General features: G+C 41.5%; 1 protein-coding gene across 1 annotated transcript in view; it reads right to left on the reverse strand.

Annotated features, from left to right (window-relative positions):
- PUDP (pseudouridine 5'-phosphatase) overlaps positions 1–19,216 on the reverse strand; it is a 109,066-nt gene that overhangs the window by 84,753 nt on the left and 5,097 nt on the right. The window lies entirely within an intron of this gene.

Genomic DNA, 19,216 nt, shown 5'->3' on the forward strand with positions numbered 1-19,216 from the left:
ACGTGCTTTCTTTATTGATGGAATCCCAGAAGGGGACCCTCTGCTGACCTTCTTAGGGAGGAGGGGATGCCTGTGTTTTGGGGCTCTTGTTCCCAGTGCCATCCTTCCTGGGGCACAGGTGAGCAAACAAGGTATGGCGTCATTCCTTCCAAGGAGCTTCGGGGTGCCTTCCCTCCACGCCCACACACTGCAGGCTAAAAGCAGATCCCACTCCTGTTTTAACTTTAATTATGGTGGAGGTGGGATTGAAGGGATAATTTAAGAGCAAGGTATGCTAGTTGACAGTGGGTGACAGCCTGTCCCAAACACGGAGAACGAGGAGGCTCCCAGAGAGAAAAGACCCACAGGTAGGTGGCCAACGGGTACAGGGAGGGGCCTGGGGTCAGTGTGAGGGCTTTTTAACTAGCATGTGGCATACCGGGAACCCCCTGCAACTATAAGGAGGGTGAGTCCCTAGCTTGGGAGAATAACTATTGATTTGGATTTATAAATTCATGAGAGTTACCAGATCTTTAAGTTGAGCTATCCAACAGAGTGAGTCTTAAATCCTGTAGATATTCGGGTCAAAGAATATGTTAGCTGGGGGCTGTGGCTCAAGCCTGAAATTCCAGACACTTGGAAAGCTGTGGCAGGAGGATCACTTGAGACCAGGAGTTCAAGACCAGCCTGGACAATATAGTGAGATGATATAAACCAATAAAACTTAGACTTCTATACAAAAGTGACCCAATGATAACAGAATATACATTATTCTTAAGTGCACGTAGAAAATTCTCCAGAATAGGCCATATGTTGGGTCATAAGTCAAGCCTCAATAAGTTTACAAAGAAGTGAAATCATACCAAGTATTTTCTCAATCAACAATGAAATTAGAAATCAGTAACAGAAGAAAACCTGGGAAATTGAAATAATGTAGAAATGAACATACTCCTAAAAATTTGTGAGTCAAAGATGAAATTATGAGAGAAATTAAAAGATACTTTGAGAAGAATAAAAATGGAAACACAACATACCAAAACTAATGGGATGCGGCAAAAGCAGTGCTTGGAGGAAAATTATGGCCAGAAATGCCTGCACTTTTTAAAAAGTATGGTCAAAGAGGTGAAACTGCTAGCTCTGAAGATGAGTCAAGAAACGTGGGTGGCCTCTAATAACTGGAAAAGGCAAGAAAAGAAAGAAATGCAGCCCTGCCAACACCTGATTTTACCAAGAGTTGGTAAAATCAGCCTTCAGTTTGTGGTAATTTGTTAGAGCTGCAATAGAAATAGAAGGCATTAAGAGACTTTGTTGGTTATCTCCCTGTACCCTCCCAATCGGGCTTCTGTACAATGACTTTCAAACATATAAAACAGAAACTTTTAAACATTTCATTCACAACCTAGTCAATGAGAGCTATAGGCAGAGTTCACAGAACTATGTGTGACAATTTCTCTGAGGCAGCACACCAGTTTACTAAAAAACAGCACACATAGTCCTCACAAAATTAAACCCCAGCATGTATGGCCTTCATTACTGCTACAGAATAACACATATGTATAGATCCTATTCATCATTTTGTTTTCCATTTCCTATTGATGCTTTCATTTAGCTAATGGCAATAATTTAAATTCTTTTTGAATTTTAAGAGCTAAATACACATAGAGCTCTAGATGGATGTCCCTTTGCCTAAACCCTTCTCAGAGCTAGTTTCCCAGTGTCCAAGGCATTATAGATTAATGCCAAACCCACATATGCCTAGGCCTTTTCAATCAATGAAAATCAACTGTCCTCCATAATATGTACAAAGTCTTTATTTAAATATCATTTTTCCTACCCAAACTCAATCACTTCTATTCTTTTTCAGGAGCTATTCTTTCTCACTGAAGGTGAGAGGCCTTCTGCTATCCTTACAATTCTATCTGTATTAATCCATTTTCATGCTGCTGATAAAGACATACCTGAGACTGGATAATTTATGAAGAAGAGGTTTAATGGACTCACAGTTCCACATGGCTGGGGAAGCCTCACAATCATGGCAGAAGATGAAAGGTACGTCTCACATGGCAGCAGGCACAAGAGCGAGCTTGTGCAGGGAAATGCCCCTTTATAAAACCACCGGATCTCTCATGAGACATATTCACTATCACAAGAACAGCATGAAAAAGTCCTGTCCCCATGATTCAATTACCCCCTACCAGGACCCTCCGACAACACATGGGAATTGTGGTAGCTACAATTCAAGAAAATTGGGCGTGGACACAGCCAAACTATCACTATCCTTATGCTTAGCATTCCCTGCCAAGGACCTGTTAAGAATTACCACCAGGGATATATGCTTATATATGAAGACAATGCCAAAATTATATTATTTTAAAATTTAGGGCAATGTAAATAATCATGAAATGTAAGAAAAACATTAAGAATAAAATCAGTGATACACAATACAAAATGTTTCTCTCCTAGAGACACATAGGTGACCATGTCACAGGCATATTCCTTTAGTTGTTACGCTTTTGGTTCACTTATTATGTGTGTTGATGGGGGTGGAGGAATGTGAGAAAATTCAGCTGTAAATAGACAATAGGAGCTGAGACTGGAGAAATGTCTCTGGTGATCCTCTAATTGAACAGCCCTAGGCCATTTGCTGAACACCTACCTTCCTGGAGAGGTTTGCCCAGAAACTCAGGAAAACATTGGTCCACATGGCTTAATCCTTCACAAAATCAAAAATCTTAAATTCTTGGGACTATGAGTTTACTAAGCCTACCATCACAAAATACCGTAAAATGGATGGCTTAAATAGAATTTAATTTTCTTGCAATTCTAGAAGCTGGAAGTCTAAGATCAGAGTCAGTCAGCATGGTTGGTCTCTTCTGAGGCCTCTGTTCTTGGCTGGTAGACGCCGTCATCTCCTCACGTCCTCACGTGGTTGTCCATGGTATGTCTGTGTCCTAATTGCCTCTTCTTATAAGGACACCAGACCAATTGGATTGGGACCTCATTTAGCTCTTTAAAGACCTATCTCCAAATAAAGTCACATTCTGAGGTCCTGGGGGGGTTAGGCCTCCACCACATAAGTTTGAGGGGGACATGATTCAGCCTATGACACTGGGTTATTAATCTTCATCTACTCAGTTTTTTAAAATAAAAGGCAAGAAGAGTTTGTTAATGGAAGGTGTTAACATGGGGAAGGGATGAAGAAAATCACTAGGAAATAAGGATAAGATCCTTTTTTAAAGAATACATATTCGTATATGTATAAACTGGTTCAAGTTTACCTAGGATTTCTCAAGAGTCAAAAAGCATAGGGTATGGTTCCTGCTATGCAGAGTGTACCTCTGGTACCCAAAGTAGCGAGGTGGGAGTTATATTGACAAAAGGAGGCAGAGCTCGGTAACCACAGGCACAGCTCAATTTACGAAGCCTTCCACACATGGGGGCTCTGAAGGATGAGGAGTCAGAAATGCTCACTCATGTTCTCAAAGAGCAATGACCTTTATTCCACAGCTCCAATTACCAGGGAAGGACAGCTGGTAAGAGACGGCCTTTTCTTTAAATAGCCAGGGGCTTGGCAGACACATAATTAAGGCTAGCTCAATGTTCTAACTATGTCAGTAATATGGCCTTATGAGGTGTTACTGTCAGTCAAACTACATGAAAGATATTCAGAATTCAATCAGATATCCTTTCAAAAGCTGTACCTAAGACTCGTACTGACCAAAGAAGTATAATGAAAGAATCAAGAATTCTTCTCAAGTTCAAAGATTACTGGAATTAGGTGGAAAGATACTTACATATGTTAAGAAATGAAAATTCGAATCACCTGCATGGGAATGTAAAGTACCTGGGATGGGAACTGTTTTCCTTAATGAATAGACAACTCTCAACTCCCAAATCATTTAGAGGGATATTTAAGAGTAGCAAGACCACTGAATACATTTTCTGTGGTACTTATTATTTTATTACTTGCACTCTTTAATTGAATTTGGCCTATGAGAACAATAATGCTAATAAATAATCATTTAAATGCACCCCTAAATTATTTACAATTGCAATTTAAGACAATATTGAAATATTAAGAACTTTAGGTTCATCATTTTAATAAATTTATTATTCTTAAGATGATTATTGGCTATTTAAAAGGGTTTCATTCGTTAACTCAGACAACTGAAGTACTCAACAAAGAAAATATATTCGTTTTTAAGTGTGACTTAACAGTATAACGGTGAAGTTTGTGAAAAAAATTGTAAAGGGACTCAAACACTGCTATGGCCTCTGAATAGTCACTGTTAACATTGACTAGATTTTTTTGTTTTTAGAGACAAAGTCTCACTCTGTCGCCCAGGCTGGAGTGCAGTGGCATGATCTTGGCTCACTGTAACCTCTGCCTTCTGGGTTCAAGCGATTCTCGTACCTCAGCCTCCCAAGAAGCTGGGAAAACAGGCGTGCACCACAACACCCACCTAATCTTTGTATTTTTTGTAGAGACAGGGTTTCACCATGTTGCCCAGGCTTGTCTTGAACTCCTGGGCTCAAGTGATCCACCTGCCTTGGCCTCCCAAAGTGCTGGGATTACAGATGTGAGCCACCGTGCCTGGCCAACATTTATTAGATTTATAAACAGAATAAGCAGAAATTAAAAGCTTAGGGAACAAGAAAGTTTTTTAATCTAACTTTAATAGTTTATACATGTTTAGAACTAAAGAGTAGTAGTAAACTTGGACACAAGAAGTCCTACAGCAATACTAAGCATCCACAGTACACCATACCTGCATGTGTAAGCTCATCAGAAAGCGAAGAATGAAAAAGGGCTGGGTACACAATGGCACCGGTGGCAGAGTCGCTGCCCTGGAGAATTACACTCCTGGCATTCCAAGCTGGGACCCAAACAGTTTCCCATAATAAATAAGAGATGTTCAGGGACATTTGGAACCAAGACAGCTCCTCAGGTGCATAAGGGTTGTGTGAATATGCAAGTGACTATCTTAACTTACAGTTTTAACATTTCTATCTGGGGAAATGTGTTCTAACTATCCAAATACTGCACAACAAATTTATCTTAGTTCTATGTTTACATTTTACTGTGGATACTAATTAATGATTTTGTGGATAAAAATCAGGCAGCCATGAGATGAAACAGCAGGGGCCCAGGATGCCCAACTCATAAACATGCAAGAATTCATATTTTTTATGAGATTATAAATTTCCAGCCCAAACTCCCACAAACTCTCTTTTCTGTTATTAGTTACTATGAATAAAGTATAATTGCACTTAAATGCAGCTAGACTGTGAGCTCCTGCAGGTGAAATTACAAGTTAAAACATGGTCCTCATGAGGGAAGAAAGGACAGAGAGTACCCTTAGCCTTTGGGCAACCATTGCTTTGAACATAATTAGATAATGTAAGTATATGGGAAAGAGATGCCAGGATATAATTAGTTATACTGAAGCATTTCATTAACAACATTTAATAACATTTAAAGATCATAGGGCACATACAAAATGATATTCCTTTTTCCTTTCCATTCCATTTCATATTCTCATACTGCCTGCACTATATACAAAATGAGGTATGGAGAGAAGGGGATCTAATAGACTGGCTCCATCTAGTCCCTGCTCTGTCATGTAACATGTATCCATTCATTCAAGGAGATAAAAATTGGCTGAAGCGTCTTTCAATACACATGCTGTGTTGGGCCCATGTTCTGAATGTTGAGACTCTAGCAGTCAACAGAACAGGCCTACAGCCTGGCCTCCATGGAGGACATGTTCTAGAACCCAAGATTGCTCGGCATTTTGCTACCAGCCCCAAGAGAGTGATGCACAGCTCTTCTGTGCCTTTGAGTTGCGGGTTGCACAGCTCTATTCTGTCTTTGAGCTTCTAGCATTCTCGTACCCAAGGGGATATTCCCTGAAGGTGAGAAGAATGGGATGCAACAACAGTGACCAGTGACCATCGCCTCTCAGCAAACTGCCATTTAATAATTTATTATTTTATTGTAAAAACTCCCTGAACTTTTAGAATATGATTTCACTCCTTATTCAAGAAACACTAACCTTATAAAGATCTGGGCAAGAGAACTTTAGTGAAGGCAAAGGAAGGAGCCATCCTAACCTTCCTTACTACTAGAAATGTCATACTCAGAGAGTACACAGTATGCAGGACAGTCTTGCTCTGACAAAAATCGACTGGGAAAGGAGGACGACTGGGTGTAAAACTACATACTAGAATATGTGACATGGAGCACCACCCCACAAATGGTTATTTTCCATGTTTATTCCTGGCATGATGAGTGGAGTCCAAAGTTTATTCCAAAGCACTTTCTTTTCACTCCCTTCTCTGGAAAATCAACTGTGTTTGGAAATCATGGTGCATCCCATGGCTAACCTCCCCACCCCAGGAAGTGAGACTGGGCCCTCTACTTCTCCCTGACATTTACAACTCAGCTAAAATGAGAAAAAGAGAAGGGAATATAAGAAAAGGACTTCAAAGTTGTGAATTCTGCACCCTTACATGTCAACAAAGATTAAGCCTGAAGTGGCAGGCTTTGACGCAAGGTTGGGGAGGATTAAGGTTTTGAGGCAAGGTTGGGGGAATTCGGAGGCTGACTGGAGAATGACTGGGAATCCAGAGCTGCTCCCTCTATATCAGAGTTGCACATTCTCCTCCGGGCTTCCCAGTGAATTTCTACCTCCATGCAAAAAAAAAATAAAAATAAAAATAAAAAATAAGAGGAGAAAACATAGTGGGCATAAAGCTAAATTTCCAGACCCTTCCTAGACCAATCATCAAACTCTGTGTGTGCATGTATTCTCTCTGAGGAAGGGGACTTAGAAACAACAAGTTTAAAATGGCTTCTAGGAACTAGACGCAGTGGCTCACACTTGTAATGCCAGCACTTTAGAAGGCCAAAGCAGGCGGATCACTTGAGCCCAGGAGTTTGAGACCAGCCTGGGCAACATGGGAAAACCCCGTCTCTGCAAAAAATACAAAAATTAGCTAGGTGCAGTTGTGCATGCTGGTAGTCCCAGCTACTTGGGAGGCTGAGGCAGGAGGATCACTTGAGCCTGGGAGGAGGAGGATGCAATAAGCAAGACTGCACCATTGCACTCTAGCCTGGGCAGCAGAACGAGACTCTGTCTCAAAAAATAATAGTAAAAAATAAAATGGCTTCTAGGTACTGTTAATGTTCAAAGGTGAGTGTAGGTTGATGGCCACCTATGTCAGTTTTCTTCATGGGTTGACAGCACCAAGAGTTTTGTTTTAAATGGGAATTCATGGTGGTTTCCATCAATGTAAAAATGCCTAAAATGGAACTCATTCCTATTCTCAGCCCTCATGGCTTCCTCTAATCTCGACTTCAGGACAAGCCATTGCTATTCACCTGCCTTCTCCCTCCCATCCCTTTATGCCCAGCTGTCAGCTTCTGAATCATCCGCTTTTCTTCCTTTCATTCCAACCCTACAGGTCCTTGCAATTGGTTAAAGGGTGGCTCCCAAAAATTATGTCCATGTCCTAATCCCTAGGGCCCAAGAATCGGACTTTATGTGGAAAAAAGGCCTTTGCAGATGTGATTAAGTAAAGAATCTGGAAATGAGGCACTCTGTATTATCCCAATGGGCCCTACATCCACGGCAGGAGTCTTTATAAGGGACAAAAGGAAAGAAGAGAAGGCCATGTGGAGAGAAGCTGAGACCAAAGTAACGCAGCTACAAGCCAAGGAAAAACGCAGGCCTGCTGACACCTTGAATCAAGCTTCTCATCTCCAGAGCTCAGATAAAGTAATCTCCTGTTGTTTTGGCCCCCATAGTTTGCAGGAAACTTGTGCAGTCCTATGGTTCACCTGGGCAATGGCAACTACCAGTCTCCAGTGTCTAAGCGCCAACAGTCCACATCATCAGAAGCACCCTTCTAGATCTTGTGTGCTTGCCAGGCTGTATGATGACTATGAGATAAAATCTGAATTGCTTAGTGTGGCACTGGGCTCACTGCCATCCGCCCTTGGCAGACCTTTCCACCTGTGCTCTGCCTCTCACTGAGTCCTCTTGGCCTGAAATACCCTCAGCCCTTCCTCCTCTACTTCATGGACTCCCCAACCCTACCCCTGGCTCACTTGGATGCATGTGCTCTGCTGTGATGCACATCTGACTGGCCAACTTCCTTTTCCTGGCTCCCAAGGAAATTGAGTCATCTCTAGCAAATGAATGGTGATAATGTAGTAGAACAGATCATGTCCATCTCCCCCTATACAAGTTACAGCACCCCTGCCTGCAGTTCCCTGAAGAATAGGGATGCTGTTGTATTCATTTGACTCAGCTGTCTCAGTATCTGGCAATTGGTGGACCTGCTGTCAAAGTCAGTCGGGTTAATAAATTGAAGGAATCACCCTGAACATTTCAACCTCTCCTCCAGAGCCCTCATAGATCCACCTTATGCTTTTCTTAAATTCCTTTTGAATTTAAAGCTCTCTCCCCAAATTCTCCATTGCAAAAAGTGCCACCTGTCTTTGGCCATCTGAATGAAGCCACCTAAATGCTGGGAGTGTTAAGTCTTTTATTTTAACCACCTCTCTACCACTTGGCTACCTGTATTGCTCAATAACTTGAAGTGGGCAACTTTACAGGCTTTTATCAGGTTCCTGTCAGAGAGGCAAGGTCAGCACAACTGGTTTAACAAGATGAGGGCTGAGATAAGGCTAGAGCTTCCAGAAAGGAGTAAGTCATGGAGCCACACCCGAGAATAACTCACATGTTTGGGTTAAGAATGCAGAAGCAACACCCAGGAGAGGGCAGCACTGACAACACACACCAAGTCCAAGGTCTTTTTGATCCACATGAACAACCCTTCTCTTAGAAAGTACTTAAGGGCCAGTTTATGACCACATTCCTTTGACAAAGGAATCTAGAAAAATACACTAGGAAGAAAAAATCCAAAAACATCCTGGTGAAGGCTACGCTCTCATCAAAGCTACCGTATCCAAATACACCTGGGCCCCAGGACTCTGCAACTTCACCCACATGAGCACCAAAACTCCACAGCCACCACTGATCTCGCTGCAGATAACCAACAGAACTGCACACGGTAAAGGTTCTCAGTAAATATTACTTTTAGATCAGAAGACTGCCTAAGAGCCTGAAGCAGGAAATGGGAGCTGGAATGACACAGAAGTAGCTTTGAAATATTTATAAATAAGGAGGTGCTTGGAAGGTGTGGGTGGAGATGGCAAGGAATTGAAGACTGAAAGATAACTCCCAGCTTCTGTAGGTCTTTTGGGGCTTGCTGCCTGGTGTGAATGCAGAGAACTAGAGGCCCTGTTTAAAACAATGCTTCATAGATGCCTCTGGGCCACACAGGTAGAAAAGAGCCTGTTGTCACTGGGAACCCATAGCTGGGAACTCAAAAGAGGTGAGGCCAGGCCAGGGACATCAAGGTGTCATCAGAGCAGAAGCATGGGCTGAAGGCATCAGCTCAGAAGAGGTCTGCACAGGAGGAAAGTGCCCAGGACAAAGCCATAGGGATGCCAAACAGACACCAGTAGGAAGAGAAAGCAATGGGGAAGCCAGAGGAGGAACTATCTGTGAAACCAAAGAGAAAGATTTCCAAGGACGGTGCAGAAGTAGCAAAGAAAGCCAGGAGTTCTGGAAATTTAAAAAAAGGGTGTCCTCTGTGCCTTAGCAGCATGTACATCACTGCTACCTCTGTCAAAACAACTTCTGTGAGTGGTAGGGCCGAAAAGCCAGCTCATAGCGAGGGAAGGGAAGTGGGGGAGTGAGTTTGGCAAATGCAGCCCACTTGAGCAAGAAGCTTGGCTGAGAATGGAGGCAGAAAGAAAGACAAGCCAGTTTCAAGACATGTCCTTAAAATTGGGACACTCACTAGTCCCAGCCATCAGAAACAATAAACACAGCAACAGGTACATGACATTTATTATTGTGTATATTATAGATGTGATCATATAAAGATTTAATTTCTTCAGGCTACTTCACAAAGTCCTGTCCCCTCCCTATGAGAGGATATGATTTTACATAATCTCATCATAAACCCTAATGGTATAAGGGGCTGCATAACATGTGTAGATGATTACATCTCTGTTGCAAAATCATGTTAAACAATACAGTAGAGGCCATGGGTCAGATACAAACTGAACATGTTCTTTAATATGATAATATTTTGATAAGCATCCAATATCCTGGAAGATGTCACACATTGCTTGTGATATGCTGCAAACCATACTCAGGGACACAAAGGATGGATAATTTTACCAAATCAGTACAGCAAGCAAGTTGTCAATGAGACGGGCCAGGCTGCAGTTACCAACACAGCTAATGTTTCACCTAAGCTAAAGTGGTTTTGGGCTATCAGTAGAGCCTCTCAATCATCGATGAGATAAAATTAAATAACTACATATCAGCTGGTGGGCCTTTTAGCATCTACAATTGTACCTGTACCTGTGAGGGCTGGCACAAGTATGAACAAATGGTACCAAGACTACTGGTAACTGTACGTGATAAAGTGCCCAGGAATAGAATCTCATGTATGTTCTCTTGGACCCAGTTGTGCCCCTAGCATTAGAACCCTGGAGGTTACCTATTCATACGCAGAGTTCTCTTTCCTTTATTCACCTCAATTTCAGTAGCTTGGAAACCTTTTAACTCTTGCTTTTTAAAAGGAAAATTATTTGGTTATCGTAGAAACATTTTGTGTAGGAAAGTGTTACACATATTTTTGTTCTGGCCTCAAATAATCATGGATTTCATGATTATCTGGAGGATTTTCACTGGGCTTTGGTTGTCCTGTCTCGGTTTCACTTTAGAGACGACAAGTCGCCTCAATTCTAAATCTCAAGCCTGATTACGATTTCACTTTTAAAAGCTTGTCATGTAGGCATACCACATCAAAAGCTGATAAGTAGTCAGCAGAATGCCAACACTAAACACATGGTAGCAAATGGCAAAAAGTAAGCTAGACCTTTAAGTCTACAGGCCTTGTAATGGCAAAAACCACAATTACTTTAGCAACAACCTAAATAGTAGTCATACAAAAAGAAAAGGCAGATACAAGAATCTACTTAACCAAAGGAAATGCTTTATGTTAAGATAAAGGAGGCAAATAAGAGATGCGGAAAAGAAAATAAGAATGTACTAAAGCACTGTATTGAAGTCAGCAACTAATGTTTAGTATTTAATGAAATCCACCATTATTTGAGGCCAGAACAAAAATATGTGTAACACTTTGCTACACAAAATGTTTCTAAGATAACCAAATAATGTTCCTTTTAAAAAGCAAGAGTTAAAAGGTTTCCAAACTACTGAAATTGAGGTGAATAAGGGAAAGAGAACTCTGTGTATGAATAGGTAACCTCCAGGACTCTAATGCCAGGGGCACGACTGGGTCCAAGAGAACATATATGAGATGTACGCAGCACTTCAGTAAGTCATTTCATCCCATCACTCAGTTCAAGCTCCGACCTCTAGTTTCCTAAGTCCTTGATAGCCTTGGAGTAAAAAGGGATGACACAGACCCAGTAGGCAGAAGTCAGCTGAGAGGTACAATGAAGAGCCCAGTCAGAAGAGCCCCTCAGGATCAGCTATAAGGCTATTTAGGAACATTTTCTGTCATGTTTCATCAGCATATGATGTAACACACAGGTAGGTACTAGTGGCTACTCTTCGAAGAATTTTAGGAAACTTTTATTCCTTTTTTAGGCATGATGCTGACAAAATATCAGCTTCCAATTAAGACATCAACGAGACAATTTTCTTGACATCTGTCTGCAAATCCTGTAGACATTTGTCTACAAATCTGCACTATGAGAGAAAGGCAAGGAACTGAAAAATAAGCACCATGAAATGGGACTCTTTCTTTAGAATGTTTTCTGCTATAACATATTTCTGCAAGAAATACATTGCCACTGTAATGTTTGAGAGAGAGCTAAGGTTCTGGAGCTGCTTATTTTATATCTCTAACATGACTCTTCTAAAAATGCATGTTTTACATTCTTGTCTCTTACACAGAATTGATTACTACTTAATACTACCTTTGGGGTTTTTAGTGGTTCATACTTAAGACTTAATCTTCCCTTTCCTATTTTAACTTTTCGAGTATACAGAAGAGTCAATACTAGTATAGGAAACATCTACATACCATATGCCTGCATGCAACACAGCTGAAAATATACAGATGCCCTAACTCTTCATTCCTCTATCTCTCTGCATGTTTTTCCTAAGAACAACACTCTCCTACACAGCCATAATACCACTGCCACACCCAGGCAAATCAGCAATATTTCATAGTACCCCCTAAATATTCAGCACACATCACAGCTCTCCAATTGTCACAAAAATGTCTTTTATAGATTTTTTTCCCCAACCTAAGGTGCACTGAATTTGACTACGTCCCTTTACCCTCTTTAAATATGGAAAAGCCAGCCCCTATTTTTTCCCCATGATAGTCAACGTTTTCAGGGACCCAGTCCAGGAACCTGGTGGAACATCCTACATTCGGAATTTATCTTGCTGTTTCCACAGGATGCCACATCCCATGTTCCTCTACCCATCTGAAACTCCTACAGGCCCAGTTGGATTCAGGTTAACCATTTCTGAGGTCACTTTAGAAGGCATGTGACGTGACATGCTGCTGCTTCCTGGCTGTCAAACCTACATCAATTGGGCCCCTGGGTCAATCACGGTTCCCAGAGCTACCCCCTGTGAAGGCCCCTGTTTGCCTCTGCTGTCAGTCAGTGACCTGTGGCATCGCACTGTGGGCACCTTCGTCTCCTGCATGTTTAAGGTCTTGGCTTCCACTGGCAATGCTTGTCAGAACCACTTACAGTGGGGATCCCAAAAATAGTGACCTGGCTAATTCTCCCATTCTGTCCATATTTATTAACTGGCATTCTTCTGTAAAATGCCACCCTTTTTCTTTTTGAGAATCATAACATGGAGACTCCTTTAAAAAAAAACAGTATTATACTCTCTTAAGGTCATTATTCTTTTGATTACAAATGATTCGTATCTTGCCAGTGGGATCCCCCACTGCATCTTGGCATGAGAAGGTGCTCTGTGCTCATCTTTTACTAGCCCCAGACCCTAGAATCAGCCATATCGCCTCAGGGTCTGTCTGTGTTCCTTTCATTGCGCATGATGTTTTGAAAGGAAGTTTTTAATCTCTTTTAAGCACTCATGAGTATCACTATATTACTTGTGTGAAGTAGACTTACAAACTGTGCAGAATGTAGGACCCCACTGACAAATAGCCATCTCAGTCTGAAACATTAATTTTACTTTTTCAAAAGCAGACAAAGCGTAGGCAACTGCATTTCTTTTAATAACTGTGCTGAGGTCAGGAGTTCGAGACCAGCCTGACCAACGTGGTGAAACCCCATCTCTACTAAAAATATAAAAAATTAGCTGGGTGTGGTGACAGGCGCCTGTAATCCCAGCTACTCGGGAGGCTGGGGCAGGAGAATTGCTTGAACCCAAGAGGCAGAGGCTGCAGTAAGCCGAGACTGCACTCCAGCCTGGGTGACAAGAGTGAGACCCCATCTAAAAAAACACACACACAAAAAAAAAACCTCTGTGCTTTTGCAGGCATCTTGTGCCAAGGTCATGAGTATCCTTCGATTTCACGAGCAAACACCAAAGAGACTGTGGCATGTGCTCCGATACACAGAGAAAACAGACCTGCACAGCTGTTCTTTCTTTCCTATATCCCATTGTATGGAACAGAGGAACCCATGGATGTGAAACTTATTTAGGTTCCTTTGAGTGCCCTCTCTTCGAAGGGCTCACAGCATGGCACACCTCTGTCACCAGTTGCCTCCTCTTCCTGCCTAAATGTTCCGGCCATCCACACACACAGGCATTATAGCCAGTACTTCTAACCTGTCTCTCAGGCTCTGGACCTCTCACTAAAATGTTCCATGCACCACCATGGGAGAGGAGTCAGTTCACCAGCTTTCCTGGGGACAACTCTCCTCTACAGGGCTGTGGCTAGCATGAAGGTACTCAATCTATATAGACCAAATACAGACACCTCTTTGGGGAGCCAAAGAGGTGAGGAAGGGGTGCAGCACTATTCTTGTCAGAGGCAGCTGACCTGTGTCCAAGTGAAGCACTAGGCATAATTTCTAGATTAGAGGAAATTCAGGGGACAGAGGAACGACTAAGGTGGTATCACATGGAAACAATCAGACAAATCCAGAATATAGGATGGTGTCATGATAACCATCCTACACTATTCCAAAAGTCATGGGGGAGAAACACAGGATGTGTACTTGCAGGATGGAGTGAGATTTTCAGAAATACTAATCTTAGCCTGACAGAGATTAGTATTTCTCTCTTTTTTTCTTTTTGAGACAGAATCTAGCTCTATTGCTCAGGCTGGAGTGCAGTAGCGTGATTTCAGCGCACTACAACCTCCGCCTCCCAGGCACAAGCAATTCTCGGGCCTCAGCCTCGTAAATAGCTGGGACTTCAGGCGCGCATCACCATGCCCCGCTAATTTTTGTATTTTTAGTAGAGATGGGGTTTTGCCATGTTGGCCAGGCTGGTCTCAAACTCCTGGCTTCAAGTGATCCGCCAGACCTCGGCCTCCCAAAGTGCTGGAATTACAGGCATGAACCACTGTGCCCAGTCTTAGTCTCGTATTTCTCAATGAAACATTAGAGATTTCTAATCTCTACCAGCCAGACATTGCTCAAAAGAGATGCAAAGAGGAGCTACACAGATGCTACAGCTATGCAGACCCAAGGGTAAAACAAAGTCTTCCTTTTTGTGCTCTTACACAGGAGAAATGCATGTGTTAGGATGTTTTCGAATCTCTTCTCATGTCCACACTTTAATCATCAGCAAGATCTTTTTTCTTTTTTAATACAATCTTTGCTTGACTGAAAAAAAAAAAACCACTCTCTTCTATGCTTTAGTAAATATGCCTATGGCTTGGCCATTTCTCCTGGTCTGGAATATCCATTTCTCTTCTTGGCTCCTATCTATCCTTGACAGTATGCTACCCACAATGTGATTTCAGTTCAAAATCCTGCTCTGTTGCTAACACATCCTTATCATGTATATCACTGGCAATTATTCACAGATTTCACCAATCATATTTTAGGTTCCAGCAGGACTCTAAGTTCCTTAAAGGAAGAGACTAATTTTGAAGCCTTTATAACACCCAGCACAGTATTTCCTAATAATTAAGGATGAGTGAATGCATTCCTCTAGAGTTCTGCTGTCCACTCTATATTTTGTCTCTGTCGCATTTTGGCAACTAGTCTTTGAGGACTACTTAGAGTTAAGTAAATAACATGAGAAATTCAGGTCCTCAGTTGCACGAGCCACATCTCATGAGCTGGGTTTCCAGCTGTGGCTCCCATCAGTTGCAGTATAGTTACAGAACATTTCCATCTGGCAGAAAGCCTTGCTGGATAGACAGTGCTGAGCTAGAGAGCAGACAGGCATACAGTTCTCAAGGACCATGTGCTTCTCTTCCATGTGCATGGCAGCTAACACAAGTGGGAGGGAGGGTGGGTGCTTTTTTTTGCTTTTGTCTGAAGGCTTCTGATAAGCTTCAATGTGTGAACTATGACATACTCTTCATAGATACACTGGAGAGTCTATTGGGAATCAAACAGCAAACTCTGGTTTGCTCCTTGATCTGTCCCTGACCAGCTGTGTCATCTGCAGTGTTTCTTAAATAAGGCACCATCGATCACAAAAGGGCACATCACTTGGCCCAGCTCCCAGAGCTCAGAGAGGAGAATAAAGGGCCTGGCCAAGCGTCGCAAGCAATGCCATGAAACTGCCTGCCAGGCATGGCTGTGAAGAGGTGACCATTATCCTCCCATGCACAGGTACCTTGCCACATGGGCAGCTGCACCTGTGTCCTTAGCTGCTACTCACTGTTAGCATCACAGCAGAGGACACAAGGGAGATAGGAAATAAAGAAGGATCAGGAAAGTTGGTGATCTACCTGTCAGACATTGCTGAAAAGGGATGTGAAGAGGAGCCACATAGATGGTCCAGCTAAGAAAGCCCAAGGGAAAAACAAAGTCTTCCCTTTTGTGCTCTTACACAGGAGAAATGTGTTAGGATTACCATGTCTTCAAAAAAATGCTCTTTAAGAACGAACAAGTCAATTTTAAACTGCAAATATCAGCATCACAAAACCAAGGTTGTCCCCTTCCACCATTTCAACACTATTAAAGGGAGCTCTTAATATATTAAATGCTACATTTATTAATCACTGAAATTCCCTTACAGCCAATGGTGGGAGCATTATTTTCAAGTGTGATGTATCCCAGGATAATACTATTGTGCTTTCTACCTACAGACTGTCTATCAATCAATTACTTTTGAAACACTTCATCAGAAGGTCTGACTAGTCACCTAAGCATCCATATAAGCAGTGTTTTCAGGGGACATTTCTTAGGAGGTATCATTTACCTTGCTCTTTTACATTGCTTTAAGTCTCTATCTACTCCTGAAAAATGACAGAAAATAGTATATAAATTATATCTTTTTTTAAAAAAAGAAATAGGATCAGAGTAAAGAGTGAATAATCACAAAGATAAAAAAGACCAAATAATCTCTAACACAGTTTTTCAGGGAGAAAAACAGAAATCTGGCTCAAAAAAACCCAAACAAACAAAAAAATTACACACTGCTGTCCCATGATTGTATAGGCATATCTCATTTTATAGTGCCTCACAGATTGTGTCTTTTACAAATTGAAGGTTTTGGGCAACCCTGTGTCGAGAAAGTCTATCAGAACCATTTTTTTTAACAGCATGTCTCACGTTACATATCTGTGTCACATTTTGGTATTTCTTGCAATATTTCAAATAGTTTCATTATTACATCTGTTATGTCAATCTGTGATGAGTGATTGTCGTTACCATTGTCATTGTTTTTGGCACCATGAACCACACCCATATAAGTCAGAGAATTTAATGGATAAATGTTGTGTGTGTTCTGATTGCTCCACAGACCCCCATCTCTCTTCCTCTCCTCCAGGGCTCCCTAGTCTCTGAATCACAATAATATTAAAACCAGGACAATTAATAACCCTACAATGGCCTCTAAGAGTTCAAGTGAAAAGAAGAGTCATGCATCTCTCACTTTGAATCAAAAGCTAGAAATGGTTAGGCTTAGCGAGGAAGACATGTCAGAAGCCGACAGGTGGAAAGCTAGGCCTCTTGCACCCAATTAGCCAAGTTGTGAATGCAAAGGAAAAGTTACTGAAGGAAATTAAACATGGTACCCCAGTGAACACATGAATGATAAAGAATGAAACATCTTGTTGTCGCTTACATAGAGGAAGTTTTAATGTCTGGGTAGAAGAACAAACCAGCACAACATTCCCTTAAGCCAAAGCCTAACCTAGAGCAAAGCTCTAATGCTCTTCACTTCTATGAGGGCTGAGGGTTGTGAGGAAGCTGCAGAAGAAAAGACTAACTCTAGCATAAGTTCATGAGGTTTAAGCAAAGAAGCCATCTTCATAACATAAAAGTGCATGGTGAAGCAGCAAATGCTTATGGAGAGGCTGCAGCAAGTTATCTGGGAGATCTAGCTAGGATCACTGATGAAAGTGGTTACACTAAACAACAGATTTTCAATGTACACAAAACAGCCTTTTATTGGAAGAAAATTCCACCCATGACTTTCATAGCTAGAGAGAAGTCAACGCCTGGCTTGAAAGTTTCAAAGGACAGGCTGACTTTTGGGTGAGGGGCTAATGCAGATAGATGGTGACTTTCCATTGAAGCCAATGCTCATTTACAATTCTGAAAATCCTAGTGCCCTTAAGAATGATGCTAAATCTTCCCTTTCTGGGTTTTGTAAATGAACAGCAAAGTTTGGATGACAGTACATCTGTTTACAGCATGGTTTACCGAATATTTTAAGCCCACTATTGAGAATTACTGCTCAGAAACAAAGATTTCTTTGAAAATATTTCTACCCACTGACAATGTAACTGGTCACCCAAGAGCTCTCATGGAGATGTACAAGGAGATTCATGTTATTTGGCTTGCTAACATAACATCTATCCTGCGGCCCATGGACTGAGGAGTAATTTAAACTTTAAAGTCTTATTACTTAAAATATGTATTTCTTAAGGCTATAGCTGCCATAGACAGTGATTCCTCTGACACATCTAGGCAAAGTAAATGGAAAGCCTTCTGGAAAGGATTTAGCATTCTAGATGCCATTCACAACATTCATGACCCATGGGAAAAGATCAAAATATCAACATTAACAGGAGTCTGTAAGGAGTGGATTCCAATCCTCATGGATGACCTTGAGGGTTTCAAGACATCAGTGAAAAAGTAACTGCAGATGTGATGGAAACAGCAAGAGAACGAGAATTAGAAGTGAAGCCTGAAGTCGTGACTGAATTGCTGCAATCTCAGGGTAGAACCTGAACTGATGAGACATTGCTTCTTAGGGATGAGAAAAGAAAGAGGTTTCTGGAGATAAAAATCTATTCCTGTGAAGACGGGTTTGAACACTGAAGTGACAACAAAAGATTCACTATATTAACATAAACTTAGTTGATAAAGCAGCAGCAGCAGAGTTTGAGAGGACTGACTTCAATTTTTTTTTTTTTTTTTTTTTTTGAGACAGAGTCTCACTCTGTCATCCAGGCTGAAGTGCAGTGGTGCAATCTCGGCTCACTGCAACCTCAGCCTCCCAGGTTCAAGTGATTCTTGTGCCTCAGCCTCCTGAGTAGCTGGGACTACAAGTGCACGCACTCATGCCTGACTAACTTTTGTGTGTGTAGTTTTAGTATAGATGGGGTTTCACCATATTGGCCAGACTGGTCTCAAACTCCCGACCTCAAATGATCCGCCTGCCTCTGCCTCCCAAAGTGGTGGGATTATAGGTGTGAGCCACCGCACCTTGCTGAAAGAGAACTTTTTGTAAAAGGAAGAATCAACTGACATGGCAAACTTCATTGCTGTTTCATTTTTAAAAATTGTCACAGGATTTTGTTGTTTAATTAGCACCAACCTTCAGCAACCATTACTCTCAAGACAACATCTTCTAACAGCAAAAGAATTACAACTCACTGAAGGATGAGATGATCCCTAGCACTTTTATTTTCTTTAATCAATAAAATATTTTTAAGGTATGTACTTTTTTAGACATAATGCTATTGTACACTTAATAGAATACAGTATAGTGTAAACCTAACCTTATATTTACTGGGAAACCAAAAAAATTCATGTGGCTAACTT

The sequence above is a fragment of the Callithrix jacchus genome, chromosome X, assembly GCF_049354715.1.
Source record: "Callithrix jacchus isolate 240 chromosome X, calJac240_pri, whole genome shotgun sequence".
In the NCBI taxonomy this organism is placed as follows: Eukaryota; Metazoa; Chordata; class Mammalia; order Primates; family Cebidae; genus Callithrix; species Callithrix jacchus.